This window comes from Heterocephalus glaber, unplaced genomic scaffold (assembly GCF_053883595.1).
Source record: "Heterocephalus glaber isolate CG9 unplaced genomic scaffold, H.glaber_assembly_v1.0 deba00000768, whole genome shotgun sequence".
Taxonomy (NCBI): Eukaryota; Metazoa; Chordata; class Mammalia; order Rodentia; family Bathyergidae; genus Heterocephalus; species Heterocephalus glaber.
The window spans coordinates 13,924,815-13,944,319 of NW_028258162.1; the positions used below are offsets into that span (position 1 = coordinate 13,924,815).

Genomic DNA, 19,505 nt, shown 5'->3' on the forward strand with positions numbered 1-19,505 from the left:
AACCTGCCAAAGATTAAAACTAGACCCATACCTATCACCATGCACTAAACTAAGATATAAGTGGATTAAAGATCTAAATATTAAGACAGAAACATTACTTTTGGTAGAAGATAAGTTAGGTAGAACTCTTGAAGACATTGGCATAGGAAAAGACTCTATGAACAAAACCTCAGTAGCATGGGAACTAGCACAAAGAATCAACAACTGGGTACTCATATTATTAAAAAGCTCCTGCACTGCAAAAGAAACCACCAACAGAGCTAACAGACAACCTACAATGTGGGAAAAAATTTTCAGCAGTTGTACCTTAGACAAAGGACTACTATCTAGAATATATAAGGAACTGAAAAAAATTAGACCCCCCAAATTCAAAGACCCAATTCAAAAATGGGCATCTGAAATGAACAGAAATTTTTCAGATAAAGAAGTAAAAGCAGCAACTAAACATATGAAAAACTGTTCAACATCACTGGTCATTTGAGAGATGCAGAAGAAAGCAACACTGAGATTCCACCTCACCCCAGAAAGAATGGCTGCTATCAAGAAGTCATCCAGTAACAAATGCTGATGGGAGTGTAGGGAGAAAGGAACCCTTCTCCATTGTTGGTGGGAGTGTAGACTGCTGAAACCACTGTGGAAATCAGTATGGAGATACCTCAAAGAACTAGGCTTAGAGGTCCCTTTTGATCCAGCTATTCCCTTGCAGGGATCTTCCCCAAAGAATTAAAAGAATCATACCACAGAGATATATGTGCACCCATGTTTATAGCAGCACAGTTTGTAATAGCTAAAGCTTGGAAGCAGCCCAAGTGCCCACCAACTGGAGACTGGATAGAGAAGATGTGTTTTTTTTTTTTAATAAAATGGAGTACTACTGAGCCATAAAGAATGAGAAACTAGAATAATTTATAGCTAAATGGATGCATATTGAGGCCATCCTCTTAAGTGAAATAAATAGGACACACATGTGGAAATACCCAATAGTTTCTCTAGTGTGAGAAACTGAAAGTGTAAATAAGGATTAAAATGATTAAAATGAATAATGGATAATCTGAAATAACAAGAAAATTTCAAAGGGGTAGGGATGGCAGGAGGGGAGAGACCAGAGTTACAGGCTGGAATCTGGAAAGAATCCATACATAGATTGTGTTTAAAACTCTAGGAAGAGATGTAGATAGAGACTAGGCTGGAGCTCATCAGTGGGTTGGGAAGGAAGATTCACTGAGATCAAAGGAGAGAAGGGTGTGTTTCCAGAAGAAGCACATACAACTATGTACAGTACACAGTCCTCGATAGTGTGATAAATGACTGTTACTGCTTTAGGTACTTATCATAACATGCTGTGCTTTTCGTCCTTTAGAGCATAATCCTACTTATATAAAAGAGTTTACTGTAAAACAGTGTGCTGCTATGCCAGTGGTAGCCTCGTGTTTAACTGTGTATTCGGATAATATCAAGGGGCCATCACAGATGACTGACATATACCTTTTCAGTTTGCACTTAGAAGATGACACTCTGTGTGGTACTTTGCCATACACACGGATGAAATTGCCTAATAACATATTTCTCAGATTATATTTCCATCATGTGTCACATGACTGTATTGAAATTTAAATTTTAAAAAATTGGGCCTAAAAAATAAATAAATAAAAATAAATAAATAAAATCCCATGGCTTAATTTGAAATATAAAGTATATTTAAAATTACAACACCAAATGAATACAGGGAAGAAATTTAATCGGGAAAAAAGCGTAGTGTTCTTTTTGGTAACATTCCAAGTGCTCCTCTCTACCATTTACACACATGTCATCTGCTCCTCGTGGCAGTCTTTGGAGGAAATTAATAGATTATACATTTTGCTAAGAAGAGAAGGGAGCTTGCAAATATTATGACTTAGTTTACACAACTGGCAAAGGACAAGAGTCAGACTTTAAAGGTAATTTGTTCATTTGCTTCTTTCATAATAAGTTTAAAATAGTTTCTCCCCTTATGGATATATAGATACCATTTCTCTAGTTGCTTTTTCTTAGGTAAGAGCCAGAGGCAAAATCTTTGTTGTTAATGTCATGCACTATAATTTAATAAAGAATGTACTATCTATTGGAAAAACACGAATCTCAAGAGGGATTATGGACTAAAATTTGAAGGAAAATAATCAACTGACAGGCAATGTCATCAAAATAGAGGTTTCTAATAAATGCATAATGTTTAAATAATATTTAAATGATGCTCGAAACCACAAAAATTTTCTTAGAATATTCTCAGCATTTATGTACATGACATATAACATTTTCCTGACTCATTGCTTTAGTCATTCCTAAAGTTGTATCTCTTGTAGAAATGTTGATTTTTGTACACAAATTTTTCCATCAATTGATATTTCCAGAAATTTTTCATTATTGTATAAAAAAGTGTATTTCAGAATTTAAAATAAAACCAAAATATGCAGCAAGTAATTTTATCACTTTCTCATGAACTGGTCCTAATGCATACCTGCTTGTCATTCTGGCTTATTCTTTCATCTCAGAGTCAATTATATATATAGGATCATTGTTTTTTCCATTCTATCTCCACTTTTTTTACCAAGATCTATAAACTCTTTGCAGTTGAAGCTGTCTGTCTAATGGATACATTAACTGTTGCTCAGAGTATACTCAAGAGTATGACAGTAATTTTCTAACTTTCTAATTGCTTTAATAAAGCAGAGGATACCATTTCTGCTTTAAAACTTAAATATTCATTAAGAAACCCTTGTATGAAGTAGCATATTTAACCGTTTCCACATTTGTGTCCTCGTTTGGCCCCCTTCTTGACCTGCCTGTTTCCGGTGTAAGGTCATCCCTTTAAAGAGGAAATGAAGAGGTGTACACTGATTAGGGTTTTAGCATTCATGTGAGAAGACAGAATAAGAAACTGGTAAACTCTCAAATATATGCTTGGACTTTATATTGGTTCTTGGAAAATGTGAGACTGTTGAAGGGCCTTAACAAAAAGAGTACCAGGAAAATGTATGACCAAAAGACCAAGGGAACTAGGCATGCAAGTGTTTCTCCGAGTGAGGGAGGAAATGTTTTTGGTGAGGAATGAAATCCCTGTTTGACCTTCACATAGACATGTAGTCCAAATTAATACTATTAAAGGATTGTGAAAATCCCAAGCTAACAAATGAAAATACACTTGGAGACAATGAAATATCAGCGGCTCTAGCCAGAGAAAATGCAAAACCGCTTTTGTGTTACACTTCAGACTTGGCCAAAGAAGCTGGCTCCTGCATCTTCAGAACAGTGTCTCACAAACAGCAAATAAATGTAGATAAGATTTCTACACAACTGCCTGGAGGTAGCATAGAGTGAGCAGAAGCAGGAAGACTGGAGGAAAACATTCATTTGGAAGAAAGAGAGGCATGGGGTGATTCTCCTGCTTTCTAAATGACTTTAGCCTGAGAGCAGCTAGTAGTCAGCACTGACAGGGAAAACACTGACAGGAAACTTGGGCCTCCTCTGGCCTAAAGAACTGAAGGACACAGATTTGAACAATCACTACCTCGGAAAGTAAGGGAGATAGAGCCAGAAAGGGGAGCCCCAGATCCCCCCTTGAAAACTGGGCTAATAAACTAGCGCACCTTGAAACGTGCATGCCCAAAGAGGTTCAAACACTGAAATGGATTCTGAGCTGCACCCAGCCCACAATGTCTGTGAGTCCAGAGTGATACCTGCTGAAGCTGGGACAGGCATCACTCCATTTAGAAATGTAACACAATCGAGCCTTTGGGCCTCAGAATACCCAGGGAGCAATACAAACTCAGTAAGTGCAGAAACAGGAATTTAACCTGCGACGAGAAAAACAATGGACACCAGCCCAGTGAGGAACATACATTGAAATCAGCTAAGTATTTAATTTTACTTTAAATTTTTGGTGGAGTGAAGGAAAATATGCTTTCAATAAATAAAATATAGGAAATCTTATCAGAAAAAAGGAAACTAGGAAAAATTTTCAAGTAAGAATTCAAAAATGGAAAAATTAATTATATAAAATTAGTGTTTCCTGATTGGAGTTAACAGCAGACTGCAGCTGATGAAGGAAAGGGTGAGTACATTTGGAGATAGATCAATAGAACATTTTCCATGTGAAGAATACAGATAAAAAGATTGAAAAGAAATTGTGAAGAAAATTTCATAGACCTGTGACATAATGCCTGAGTCACCAACATCTATGTAGTTGGAGTCTCACAGCAGAGCGTAAAGATAATGAGACACATAAACTATTTCAAAAGACAATGACTAAAATTTTTCAATTTGATGAAAGATATAAATATAAAAATTCCAGACACTTAGAAAAGTCCAAGTATAGCATGAACTGAAAAAGCACATCATTAAACAAAATATCTAATACCAAAGAAAAACACTTAAAAGGTGGGAAAAATGAGACATTATTTATATACAAAAATAATCCACATAGCTTATGATTTATCAGAAATGTCGGTGGTGAAAGGCAGTGGAACACATTATAAAGTGCTGAAACAAAAGAACCTGCCAGCTCACCACTCTACATCCAAGACACATGTTCTTCAAACAAGAAAGTAAACGATGACAATCGCAGACGTCCTAATGTATTCTACAGCCATTTAATATGTGTTTAGTTTCATAACTCCATGGATGGAGAGAAATTTGGTTCTAGTATGCATTATACCAAGTGCCTCATTATATGTGGTTGAGATAATTTTGATGATGGGATTTGGAATGTTTTGCAGATGGCAGGACATAAATTTTGGGGTGATAAAATTTTGAGATGGTAGAGAAAATATTTGGGGGTGGTCAAGTCTACTGAATTGAGTAGTAGCCCCCTTAAAAAGTCATGTTTCCCTGGAAACTGAATGTGACCCCATTTAGAAACAAAGATCTTTGCAGCAGTAATCATGAAGCCATAATGGATTGCAACAGTCTTTGATCCGCCGTAAGATGTCCACGCTGTCCTTAGAGGAGGAGAGAAACCTGGACACAAACACAAATGGGAAGTTGCCCATGTAAAGACAGAGATAGAGACTGGAGATTTTGCCTCCACAGATGAAGGAATGCCAAGACTGGAGGCAATCACCAGATGCTAAGAAGAAGAGATACTGGAGTGTCTGCAGAGAGTATCATCTCGTCAACTTAATGTCAGACTTCTGGCTTGCTGAGCTTTGAGAGACTACATTTCTGTTGTATGAAAATCATAGCGTTAAAATCACTTGTTTTAAAATCATAGTTGGTGGCTGCCATCCCAAGCTCCTAGGGCAGAGAAGCTGAGCTGGTCCCAGCACCCAGAAGGAAGCTTCCCTGCCACCAGCCCAAGCTCCTAGGGCAGAGAAGGTGAGCTGCACAGGTACCAGAAGCACCCCTGCCCTAAGTGGAAATGAGAAGACATGTAAACAAGCCACAAAAACAGACTTCTGGATCACCTGCAGCAACCCCAAAGGGAAACGAGATGGAACAATCTGATACTCAACCGCCTGGACTCTTTCTGAACTGGCAACAAAAGAGGATCTGGGAAAAATGAAATCAGAAATACTTACTCAGATAACAGCAAAGATTGTGCTCATGGTGCAAGACATGATTAATAAATCTAGAGAGGACACAGATAAAAAAATAGAGGATCTGAGGAACATGATGGAATCCCAACACAGGAAACAAATGGAATCCATAAAACAGATGTAAACAGATTTCCAGCAGATTAAAAACTCCATCGAAAGTCTATGCAGCAGAATGAACCAGTGTGAGGATAGAATTTCACATATAGAAGATAAGTTTGCAATTAGTGACCAGGAAAAGAAAAATTGCTTTAAAATTGTAAAGAAACACGAGAAATCAATCCAGCAGCTGCTACACGATGCAAAGAAGAATAACATAAGACGGATTGGAGTCAATGAAGAAAGAGGAGAGAGTGCAGATGACATAAAAAAAAATGTTCACAGAAGTGATGGCAGAAAATTTCCCAAGCAGGGGGAAAGAACCTGACATACAGGTAAGTGAGGCATATAGGACTCCAGCTAGCCTTGATCAAAAAAAATCTACACATAGGCATATAATAGTTAGGATTCCAGAAATCCAACAGAAGAACAAAATTCTACAAGCAGTGAAAGAAAAGAAACAAATCACATACAAAGGAAAGCCCATCAGAATCAAAGCAGACTTCTCGATGCAAACCCTCAAGGCAAGAAGAGCTTGGATTGATGTATTTCAAGCCCTAAAGGAAAACAGCCTCCAACCCAGATTGATGTACCCTGAAAAACTATCTTTCAAAATTGATGGAGAAATAAGATACTTTCATGATAAAGAGCACCTCAGGAACTTCATGAATACCAAACCGGCACTCCAAAAAATTTTAGACAATACCCTAGGAAAAGACAACGAGGATCACAACCCCAGGAAACCCAGCAGAATGAATCCATTGGGGTGACAAATTAAATGCAAAGGCACGGGGTGGGGGGGAGAATCCAACAAAAAGAAAAAGCCATGACAAGGCTTTTATAACTTTTGACTTCATCTCCCTAATGAGTATATAATTCAATCTTGTTATTGTACTGATTAGTATTTTTCTGATTCTAGCGTTGCACACCTTTCCTTGTGCTATACTGGCTATTTATCATCTTCTTATGTCTACATTTTAATTGGGTTGTCTATTAATGAGCTCTAAGAATTCTTTATACATTCTGCTCATAGGTTATATGCATTGTAAATATGGTCTGTTTAAGGACTACTTTTCATTTTAATGATGTCATTTGAAGTTCTAAATTTTGATGGAATCTCATTTATCAATTTTTTTCTTTTATACATCGTGTCTTTTGAATCCTAGGTAGTTCTTGCCTACACTGAATTCATAAACATTTTCCCTTATAATTTCTTCTTAAAGTTTTATGCTTTTAGGCTTTCATATTTATGTTCATAGATCCTTCAAGTTATTTTCATGTATGGAAATAAAGGGTTGAGGTTAATTTTTTATATACGGATACCGGGTGTTCTAGTGCCATTTGCTGAAAACACTATCTTTTCCTCGGCTCTTGAATTGAGTTTATATTCTATAAAATGCTAATGTTAAATAATCTTTCAAAACTCAGGGCACCATATATATGTGGTTCTATTTCTAGAGTCTCTGTTTTATTCCAATGATCTATATGTCTTTCCTTATACCAACACTGCCTTGATTACCGTAGCTTTAGAAGAAGTCTTAAAATTAGGTACTAAATGTCTTCTAACACTGTTTTTGTTTTTGTTTTTGTTTTAACTTGTCTAGGTCCTTCATACTCCTACATAACTTTTAAATTTCAATATCCAATTCTTCATTTATAGCAAGTATACACAGACCTGAATTTTTATATATACTTTGTGTTTTCTAATCCTGCTAAATTCAAATACAAGTTCTAGGAGCTCCCAGAGATTTCTTAGTATTTTCTCTGTAGATGATCATTTCATCTACATATAAGGATTTTGCTTCTGCCTTGCCAATCCTATCCTAGTTGTGTCATTTTATTGCCAGACTATTTTGTTGGGGCCTAGGTTTCAAAATTTAATGGACCGATAAAGAGTAAGCATATCTGCCCTTTTTCCCCATCTTAAGGAGAAAGCATTGTATCTTCTCCATTCTTATAAGGCGTTCTCCCTGGAAGTGTGGAGAGCATGGCTTTAATCTGTTGAGAAGGTTCTGTTCTACTTCTAGTCTCCTGATAGCTTTTACCATGAACAGCTGTGGAATTTAGTCCAATACTTTTTCTCCAACTAGTGACAATATCATATGGCTTTTTCCTTTCCTCTGTTAAAATGATGACTTTTGGGGGTGGATCTTCAAATGCTGAACCAACACTCCCATCCCTATAACAAAACCACTTTCTACATATTGCCAGATCTGACTTCTAATAGTTTGTTTGTTAAACAAATTTCTATCTAAGTTCATATTTTTTCTTCTATTATCTTTATCCAGTTTTAGGATTAGCACAATGTTGAGTTCCTAAAATTAGGGAAGAAATGTTCCTTCTTTTTTCTGCTTTAAATGTTTGATATAATTTATCAGTTAAAATGTATATGAGCCTGCTGTTGTCATATAGGTATGTTTTCAAACTAGGACTATACTTTCTTTAATAGGTGCTATTCAAATTTTATATTTCCTCCAGAGTTAGTTTCATTAATTTGTCTTCCAAGGTACTTCTTAGAAGTTGTCAAATTTATTTCAAAAAAGATTTTTGTAATATGCTTTCTATATACTTTTAAATTCTGTAAAATCTGTGGTAATGTCTCCTAGATCTTAATATTGTAATTTTAAACATGAATAATTGATATTGTAAAATAGGAAGAAAAGGTCTAAAGGAGCAGGAGAAGTGGGGGAGGGGGAAGGGAAAAGGAAAAAAGGGAAAAGAAAAAATGTGAGAAAAGGAAAAAAATGGAAACAAATTCTTTGCAAATAAGGAAGGGTGGAGAGGGTGAACGGAGGGCAGGGGAAGGGGAAAAAATAAGAACCAGGATACTCATGTAATAGTACAAGATCCCAATGATGAATGTATTTTATACCTAAAATGTACCAATAAACTTAATGGGGAGAAAAAAGTCATAGTTTTTGATACTTTGTTACAATAGCCAAGGAAACCAAAACAAGAGGAGACAAAGTTATTATTATTGACTGAATAATATTATTATTATTGATTATCCCTCAGGTCATTTAAAAGAGCATGAAGATATTAAAGAAGAAGGGAAATTTAGAGTTTTATGATGTCAGATTAATAGACAAATAGAAATTATTGTATATTAATAAAAATTGTATAATGTAATAATGACAAAGTAATAATACAAAAAAATCTACAATTGGTACCAAAAACTCTGAAGTACCTAGAAATAAGTTTTTATGTTTTAAATGCTCAAAATCATCATAAAAATACATATAAAGTTTAATGAAAGAAAAATGAAACAATGATTATATCTTGTTAATGAAGTTCTAATCAAAATTATAAATACTTTTTACAGAATTTAACAAGTATATCTAAAAACCATTCTAAGAGTAAGAAGAAGCTGGCAGTATTTCAAAAAGATAGGATCCACGCTTTTTTTTTTAAGTAAAATGAGGCTTTATTGTGTCTCAATAACTTTACATTATTTTTTTTTGCTTAAGTTCTTTTATTGGTGCATTTTAAGTATACAATTCATTTACATTTATCATTGGGTGTTTGTACCTGTACATGATGAATCTTGGTTCTTATTTTTTCCCCATTACCTGTGTACCCTTCCCTATTTACATAGACTTTGTTTCCATTTTTTCCTTTTCTCATAATTTTCCCTATCCCTTCACACTTTTTAATATCAAGAATTTCCCTAAGTCTCTATAGAGCTTAATGCTATCACTTGTCTACAAAAGAAAAAGAAAAAAAGCCATAGAGATATAAAAATATATCATAAACAAGAATCTGTAATTTTATCTCATTGTAGATTTGATCATATATATATACATGGAAATAACTTTATTTTGAATCCCTGTTTAGAGCCAATGTAAAGGGATAATTATGCATATAAAGGTCTTTCATCATTCTCTTGTGTTGATTAGATGATGAAAACATCAGGCTGGTAAGATGTTAATTATAGGCCCAAGTAATAATTTAATACATCAGAGAAAAGTGTGGAATTCTGAAAACAAGTTTTGCCATTTCTGGACACCTGAAGTTAAGCACTGCTTTCAGAAGTGCCCGGCACTTTCCTAAGTATATGCTGCGAGCTTAACTGGCAAGATAAGGTAACTAAAGCTGGACCCCTCCCTTGGAACATGGATGGTGCAATGCAGATTCTATCTTTGTCAAGTAAACAGAGCTAACGTGAAAAAGCAAATCACATGGTCCTTTACGGTCAGTAATTCTTTCCTCAATTAAATAAAAAATATATTTGCATATGCTCCATTTACCTCAAGTTCATTTTAATATTAATACCGTGTCAACCTGCAAAAAAATATTTAATGACTTACAACATCAGGCATCCTTCAACATCACAGACACCACTGAGGAGTGTCCTTTCAGAAGCACTGTGAGGCGACATAGATACGCAATTTTCACAGTTGAGGAAACCTGAATGGTCAAAAGAAGAAAGAAGCTTATTCATGGGCTCATGGTGAGGTAGAAGCAAAATCTACATAAGAATAGAAAGTTCCTGAAGAGCTGCACCTGTCTGGACAGTGAAATTGCATCCTCACTTCCATTTGAAAATAATCCCTGCCCCACTGAGGTATGTGGGCTACACATTCATTTTCTCTTACTTGAACTCATTTTGGTTATTATGTGAAAGTTATGAATCCAGTTTTTTTTTTATTTCTTATATTCTAGAACTAAAAGATAAATTAGACAATTTTTCTTCTCCCAGGGAAGGAGGAGAAACCAATAGATATCTTAATTATCTTTAAAACACCTCTCCCCCAAAATGTAATATGTGGAGTCTTTTGTCTGGTTAGGCAAGTTGATTTTTTTTTTTAACCAAAAATGTTGTCAGTAAAAGGAAGAAAATTATTGAACACTACTAACCATGAAATTGAATTCCCTATTTTTCTAAGTTCACATTTCTAATATAAAGACCATTCATAAATATGAATATCTACCTCAAGTCCTATTGAGTATAAAATATCTTAATGCCTGATCTTTTATCTCCTGGAATTAAATAGCATTATCACAAACAGAGTTAACAATTATGTTTACTAATAAATTTTGTTTTATTTGGTAAAAATATACTGAGTAAAAGATGGAGTAGGGAAAGAAAGGTTTCCTTTTAATTATTTTAATATTTTAACTTGTAAGAAACTTGCATGAAAGTAACACAACATATGTATTTACCTGACAGAAATCTTTCACTTTGAGTTTTATGATCATCATGATCAAATATTAACCAGCTCCTCTTTGAAGAGACACAAAGAGGACAGGGAATTTGTCCAAGCAGTTAAGAGACAAGAAAATAATAACTAAGTGAGCAAAGTTTGTTTGTTTTTGTGTATTGGCTTGTTTAGTACTCCCTGCTTGTAAAGTCGAACAGTCAATGAGTAGCTAAAATTGCATACTTATTTCCAGAATGTGAAGTTACAGATTCTCGGGCAGTTCCTCTGAATCAATTATCCCAACACAATATGATCACTAGAATGCTGTTTCTTTGGGTTAAAAGTCATCCCAGGGAGCAGAGTGCTGTGGAGAGAAATATACTTCATGCGAATTGTATTAGTGTATATTTTCAAATATGAAAACCAGTGACAACGTAATAGAAACTTTACAAATCCAAAAAGGATAATGGACAGACATGTACCACAAATGCTTGCTTTGGAATTTATAGGAATAAATCTAAAGCATCTACTCTAGTGCATATTAAACTTTTATCAGTTCATAGTCCCAGCACATGAGGATAAAACTCTTTTTTAACTGGATAATATATGCTAAAATGCACATCGTTCAGGTCAAGGTAGCAATGATCTCCTGGCTTCTGTGCTCTAGTAGACCGATGGGCATTTGTCCATTTTGAACTTAAGCACTAATATTTTGACCACAAAGCAATGTTTTTATCATTCTGAAAATGCAGTATGATACATGCAAGTGTGGGTCATCTTAGCTTTGAGTAAGGATTTGTATTTTTTCTATTTACCATTTATTATGTTGATTGAGATGATCAAATTAGCGAAATACATCTGAAGTAACTTATCTCTTTTGGTCTTGGGTGTTCCTTACTGTTATTTTCTTAGCTCCTTTTTCACCAGGAGGTAACAAATGATCGAACAAATCACCAATACCCGTATATTTGCTCTTCCCTTCGTTAAAATTTTAACCCTCTCTATAATTTGTACTGAAGTAGAGAGGGCTCTGTCATAAACGGGTTGTGCCTGCCTGGTGCCAGGGTTCTTTTGTGATGAGAAGTGAACGACTGAGGTAAAGAAAAGACTCTTAAACCACAGCTAGAGGAGGTGGCAGACACGAAAAGAGAGTGGAGTTTTTCAGCATTTCTGCTCTGTCCCGCGATCTTTACCGTTATTGTCCTTAGCGTAGCTTCCTGGGCTACACATACCTGTAGTGCGAATTACCTACACAATTTCTCTTTTTGTAAGCAGTAAGTCATGAATTTATTATTTTTGAAAGCTTGAATCTCTTCTTTATCCTATATATTTGCCTTACAAATTCTTACTTATTGCCATTGGACTTTAGAGCAGTTTCAGTAATTGTTTTACTTCCTGGAAACTGAAGACTTTATATCATACTTTCAAGAGAGAACACATCACTATATGTAAGATAAACAGTATCTTTAAAAATAAGCATTCAGAACAAAATATTTATTTGACTTCAGGCTTTCAGATATACAAAATATAATTCCTTGGTTCTTAAAGAGAAATTACCATTATGAGGCTGAGAAATCAGTTACATTCAGAATGGGTCATCCTGTCTCCTGAAATCATTTTATTTGGCAATCTTCCAGAACCTCTGATTTTCATCATGAAAAGTGCTTTAGTTGGGCTGAGCACAGCACCCTGGGGAATCCTTAATCAGCGTTACAATCATGGACATGTAATGTAACCATTTTTGGTAGTTGACACATGAATGAGTAACTGAACTACGTTGTAACCTTAATACGCGGCTGAGCAAAAGCTGAAGTCACACTGGGGCGACACGCAAAGACTCTCTCCCTGGTGAGCCATTTTCAGGAAGAGAAGAGCTTACCTGAGTGACTACCTGTCTGTGGGATGCTGCTGCATGTTTCATTGCAGGAAGGAGGAAAATGAGAATGAATGTAGACCCACCCACACCCAGTACTGACTCACACTGTTTGGATTACAAAGAAATAAACCTTACTCATCTTTGAGCATGAGCATTTGCCACAGTGTAAGACTCATGCCAGAGAAATAATCACTGTTTGTTGAGTGAATGATGAATACATGAATGAAATAATGTAAGTTTAACTTAAGGAATTCCTGGCACTCTGTTAGACATTTTGCGTTTGTTTTATGTAGGCAATAATATTTGCAAATGTGCTAGTTTTTTCTTCATAGTACCTTTTTTAAAAAGGAGGAAACAAGGCAGGAGTAGAAAGACAAAGCCAGCTGGGAACTATTTACAATATTTTCAGACATTTCATGTAAATCTTTACCAAGGGATTCTTCACTGGGAGATAAAGTTGGATGGTCAAGGTCACAGGAAGGCCCAGACATGGCAAAGAGTGGAGAGAGACTTGGGCATTTGAGTGGAAAACAGCATCAGTGAAGAGGAGAGAGAGAATTAAAAAATGATTTATTGCTTTTTATCCAAATAATAGATCGATCCAATTTAAAAATCACCTCCATATAGGTAACAACAACAACAAGAAGAGCTGCACATGTATGACTTCGTTTTCTTTCAGCTGCAGGCTGTGCTCAATACAGCAGCACAGAGCAGCATAGATACATAATAAACCAATTGAAATACTAAAAGGGTTGCGTTGGCTGTACTTATCCGGATTTCAATTAAGTATTTCATCGTAAGAAAGACTCTTGTCTGTGGCAATAGCATTGTTTGTTGAGTCTCCTGGTTTCTGGTCTTCAGTGTCTGAGTGCGGTGGAAATAGCATACACTACACCTCTGATCCATTGTGTGATTCCTCCTACCTGTAGTTCATTCATTCTCAGAGCCCAGTGAATGCTGGGTAGTTGTTTTGGAGAAAGAGAAATGGAAGACAAATTCTCTGACTTCAACATTTTTATGGGGATGGGTGACAGAAAGTGATGGTGATGGTGGGAAAGAGAAATCTGTGAACACAGAAAACATGTGGTCAAGATTCAATACATGCCAGAAGAAAAGTAAAGTGGGGGAACCTGACAGTGATCAAAGGCAGAGGTGCTATTGGATATTTTGGATATGCAAGTACGATAAGTCTCCTTGGGGAAGTATATTTACCCATGCTCTGTTGATAGAAGAAAATTCCCGAGGCTAGATACTTATAAAGGAGAGGAATCTGAAATTCCAAGGTTAGGTGGCCACAGGGACGTGGGCTCTGGTGAAGGCCCCGTGGTGGTGTCATGATGGCAGGCACATGAAGGACAAGCACACCTCACCTGGTGAGACTGCTGACCAGAGAGTGGAAGGGGCTCGTCTTGCTCTCTCTTACCAACCTACCTTCTAGGGAGCTAACTCCACCTACTCCACCTAATCCCTTGCATAGTGACATCCCTCTGTGACCTACCTACCTCACACTGACCCCATCTCTGAAAGGCTCCGCTTCATCAACCACATTACCCTGAAGGCCAGGCCTCTGAGAGATAAATCTGTAGGGGCAAACCACATCCAAACCATTGCAGAAACTGACATTTTAACCAAATTGAAAGAAATGGAAACTGAAGACATCTTGGAGGAGTGTATTCTAAACAGGAAACTGCAAGCCCAACAGCCTGAAGCTGGACTGTTGGGGTTTTTTTTAATTAATTTTTTTGGTACATTTTAGGTGTACAACATAATGACATTCATCATTGGAAATTTGCACCTTCACATAATCTCTCTTGGTTCTTATTTTCCCCCTTCCCCTGCCCTCCCGTCAACCCCTCCATCCCTCCCTATTTACAAAGATTTTGTTTCCATTTTCCATTTTCTCGTATTAATTCCATTCCTTTCTTTCCTTTCCCCTGCCCCTCCCATTTTCCCTTCCCCTTTGCCCCTTTTCTTCCTATTTCACATTATCTTTTATACCTTTTAGTCCTTATTTACACTTTCAGTTTCTCACACTAGAGAAACTATTCGGTATTTACACATGTGTGTCCTATTTATTTCACTTAGTAGTGTTGCCTCAATGTACATCCATTTAGCTATTAATGTCTAATTTCTCATTCTTTGTGGCTGAGTAGTACTCCATTCTATATATTAAAAAAAATCATCTTTATCCAATCTCCAGTTGATGGGCCATTTCCAAGCTTTAGCTATAACAAACTGTGCTGCTATGAACATGGGTGCACGTATATCACTGTGGTAGGATTCTTTTAATTCTTTGGGGAAGATACCCAGTAGGGGAATAGCTGGGTCAAATGGGACTTCCAATCCTAGTTCTTTGAGGAATCTCCATACTGATTTCCACAGTGGTTGTACCAGTCTACACTTCTACCAGGAGTGGAGCAGGGTTCCTTTTTCCCCACAAGCTGGACTGTTTTTGAGGTGTTGGAAGAATAACAAAGTATTCAGAAGAAATAGAGGATAGAATAGGAGAAATGGGAGAGGGTCTATTAAAAACGGAGTCAGAGAGATGCAGAGAATGTGGACAACAGAAAACCACGGGCAGGGTGCTGCCTATCTCCCAGCAATAGCTCCTCTTAGGAAGTGTGATAAAATTTCCTGGACAAGTCTTTAAAATTCACTTTCTTGCCCTTTAAAGGCTTCATGAAGTAGGATCCTGAGGCCATCTGTCTTTGCTCAGCTTTCTTTCCTTAAGTAAATAATTAAGTTGCATAGGGTCAGAAGGAAGAGCAGAGTCTTATGAAAAGTGACCTGATGCCTAAAACTGAAAAACAGCCATTATTATTTCAGTTCATCTCTATACTATTCTAGAATAGCACCTAAGAGTGTTCTAGAAATGTAAGTATCTATGGCGAATAATAGAAACAAGAGTGACACGAGGAGACACTTGAAAGACCTCTGGCTTTTTTCAGTCCTATCCATTTCTCTAAGACTCATATAGGTATGATTTCTTACGTAAATTAATCTGGATGTTACTCGTGGCTCTGAGATAATATAATGTTAAATACCTATGTCATCTGTTGGTTTTTATAAATTACATACAGCTCTACCATAGCTCATTAAACCTTCCTCAGTTAGCTGCCTTGGGACCAGTCTCCTCCTACTGTCTGATGGGGGAAGAACCCAACCTTGGGGCCTCAACAGGGAGGAAACACAACCTAGAGAGATCCCCCTTCATGTTCCGCCTTCTTGAAAAGAACAGGCACATTGCTTCTCGGCCTTTTGGCTGTGATCAAGTATAGAATACAGGCAGAGACAGAGAGTGAGAGAAGAAGAGCAGCAATAGCTCCAGACATGAGCTATGTCATGGCCTAAAATACATAGCTGTGCCTGATTCATGAAAAGGTCATGGCCAAATTCAGTTGAGTGCACTCTGGTTTGTAAACAATTGTCTTACGTGTGCTTTTTTGTCAGTCGGTTCGATCTAACCGGTTACAATGCCTACAGCAGTTTTGTGTGAGCTCAACAATTTCTTTTTTTCTTTTTTTCTTTGAGATTTCCATGAAAAACAGCTTGTATGGGTTAAAATATTTGTCTACAATTTAAGTTGGTTTATAGATAAAATAAATGTCATGAAAGTTAAGGATATGCTTCTACCCAGGTTGCAACCCAATCAAAATGATGTTGAGACTGGTTTTACAATGCCTATTGCTGTTTCTGTATAATAACTTGGGAGTCTTTCATGGTCAAAAATAATGTGTTGTTGTCTGGTTCTTAAGAGCAATTTGAAAACTTTGTTAAGCTAACCAATGGGGACCCCTTTGGCTTTGCTGACAAAGTTCTCCTTTGGATGAGTAAAGGAGCAGCTTCCTGGAAACATTTTATTCCACTATTTATTCACTAATGGGACCCCCAATAATTTTCAAGGCCTTATGGAGACACACTCCAATAAACATTGCTAAATATGTTATTTTAATATGTTTACATTGGTTATCATCAAAGGGTCAAGTTCTCTGTGGTTAAAACAATAAAGTTTTCTTATTAAAAGATGCTCTAGATACAAAGCTAAATTAAGGGACAAAGGTTTCTTTTTGGCTATGTCACTCATTATTGCTGATTTCATGGTGTAGTAGATGTATTCATACATTCCTGGTGTACAGGTTCTCAAAAAATGTAAAACTAGGGTTCCTTATCTTAGGTATGCTTATCTTAGATTCAGACATCTGCCTTTCTCATACTTGTGTTCTAGATACCTGTGGTAAGAGGTGCATGTCAAGCCAGCATGAGACCACAAGCCAAATGATAATTTTCTTTTTCAAAACTTATGTGTATGCAATGTATGTGTCTCTACACTTAGAGATGGTCAGGCACTGTGCACTCGGGACAATGTCACATAAAAATTAAAGGTTGGGAATTAGTAACTTATAAGATACATCTATAGACAGGAGCATTCTTCTTCAGTGGCACTTTATTAAAGGATAATACTTTGGGTAAAAGTTTCTTTATGTCATTAGATAAAGATAAGTGACTAACAAGCTATTCTCTACTGGGATGGACATTTTATTGTGTTTCAGAGATAAAAATGTCATGATGATCATCATGTTGGGGTGCTGTGTGGCCCTTGATCATGAGTTTTCTTTTAAAAATATTGTAATTGTTATCTGTTAGAAAAGGACTAAAGCCTATAGTTGAAGGACTACTTAAACAAGGACTGTTATGAGAGGCTCCCATCCCCTGTAATACTCCTATCTGCAGTGGCAAAAAGAGGCCTAATGGATGGAGATGGGGTCTCAGCCTGTGCCTCGCTAGTGAGGCTGTGCTGCCTCTACATTGGGTTGTGCCCCAGTTCTTACACTTTATTGACACAGATTCCAGAGCTGCTTTTCTGTCTTAGATCTTAAAGACGCTTTTTTAGTGTTGTTCCCTTGGTGCCCAAGAATCAGAACCTCTTTGCCTTTGAAAGTCCACTAGTGGGGGTGGGACGAGTGACCTGGACAGCCCTCTCCCAGGGGTCTTGAGGTAGTCCCCATCTTTTGGGCCTAGCCCTAGCACGAGACCTGCTAGAGTGGAAAAAGAGGGCATTATCTGCTTACATGTTATGCATATTATGTAGATGAAGCTTACATATTATGCAGATTATGTAAATGATCTGGTGCTCTGTGGGGATACAGAGACCCAGGTACCAGAGGGAACTGAGTCCCTCCCTAACTTTCTATTCTCCAGAGGTTATAAACTGTCCCAGAAGAAGGCTCAAATCTGCCAGTCCCAGGTCACTTATTTAGGGCTGCTCATTTCTCAGGCCAAAAGGGTGCTAAATTCAGAAAGAATCCAACTCATTCTGGACTTCACTTTTTAAACATATCAAACAACTAAGAGCCTTTCTGGAGGTGACTGGATTTTTATGAAATTTAGATTTCAGGATATGCTAAAAAGACCAGGCCCCTTTACCAGCTTCTTAGGAGACCAAGGCCTTAGACCCAGGCTTTGTGCTGCATCCTAACAGCAGCAAAAGGAAGAACTTGCACAACTGTAAAAGCTAAATGTTATGCTTAAATTCCCAATACTTCTGCTAACATTGCAAAGGCTGTTCAAGATTTAGACAACAGACTGATGCCATGTCAGATTCTGAAGCCCCCCAGACATTTTCCTCACCCTCTCTGTTGGAGGCTCTCACTGGGTCTTCCTGAGGGAAACAACCGTTGGCCACATTAATAACAGTCTTGCTGATCTTATTGTTTGTCCTAAGTATACTTAACCAGTTCTTTGGATTTGTCTTCTCCAGATTTAAAGCTATATGCCTACCCAAGGTGAAAATGCCTGATGCCTACTGCAGGCCTTCAGGTGGACCCACTAGAGAGTATTTCTAACCACTGCTCTGACCATCTCTGGCCAGAAGTAGCTAGAGCAGACATTGCCCTCACACAGTTAGAGTTCCCTCTACTGAAGGAAAATACTACAGGCTGTATATCTAGATAAATTCATGAAATTAACCAATCTTCTCTTGCTGAGTGTTTGAGAACAGAAATCTGGGAGGCCAAAGCTAAAAAGATAACAGGTCAGGAGAACTGCCAACATTTTGGCTCTGCCATTCCAGGGTCAACAACGACTCAGGACATGAGGGGGCATTTCTACAGGGTCCTACAACTTTTGTGAGTCACCCAACTCCTGAGCAAGGAGATTGTTGGACCCCAGGGGAGTGGAGTCAACCAGTGTGCATCATGCTAGGTAGAAGGTCACTGAAGGGAAAATTGTTCCCATGCTTCCAAGGAGCCCCCTGTGGTCTAGCACAGAGCATGACCCATGCTGGCAGATGATACATCTGACAGAAGAAGAACTGAAAGAGCTAAGAGACTCTGACCCTGGCCCCAACAGTAATGCCTGAGGAGACTTAACTGACCTTACTTTATCAGGAGGTAAATTATGATTGAAAAAGGTCTCACCTTAACTTGGTCTTGAACTCCCCACAACAAGAGGACACAGCCAGAGATATGCATTTGTCACAGTGATATAGGCTAGACATACAGAGTCACTGACCTCTACTGACAGTGCTAAGGGCCAGCTGGTTACAGTTGCTCTTCTAACCTTTTAAATGCAGTGTCTGATGTGGCTCCTGCCCCAGTCTGCCTTTCCATTCCATTGCACATGTTTTGGTCATAAGTTTCCTAATCTCTTGGTAAAGTTGTTTATTCTCACCTAGAGGCTGCCAAATGCCAAGCAATCATACAGATGAGACCCACTATGAACGTGCCAGCTTCCCGCAATGCCCATCAGATGAACCTCCCTGCTAGCGACTTCCATCTGCTGCTCCCCAACTATGACTGCATTCAGCTGAAGAAGACAAATTGG

General features: G+C 37.4%; 1 long non-coding RNA gene across 1 annotated transcript in view; it reads right to left on the reverse strand.

Annotated features, from left to right (window-relative positions):
- LOC110344908 (uncharacterized) overlaps nt 1–19,505 on the reverse strand; it is an 82,588-nt gene that overhangs the window by 23,169 nt on the left and 39,914 nt on the right. The window contains exon 2 of the long non-coding RNA XR_015449702.1: nt 9,974–10,073. This is a non-coding gene — a long non-coding RNA (uncharacterized LOC110344908). The remainder of the gene's footprint in view (nt 1–9,973; nt 10,074–19,505) is intronic.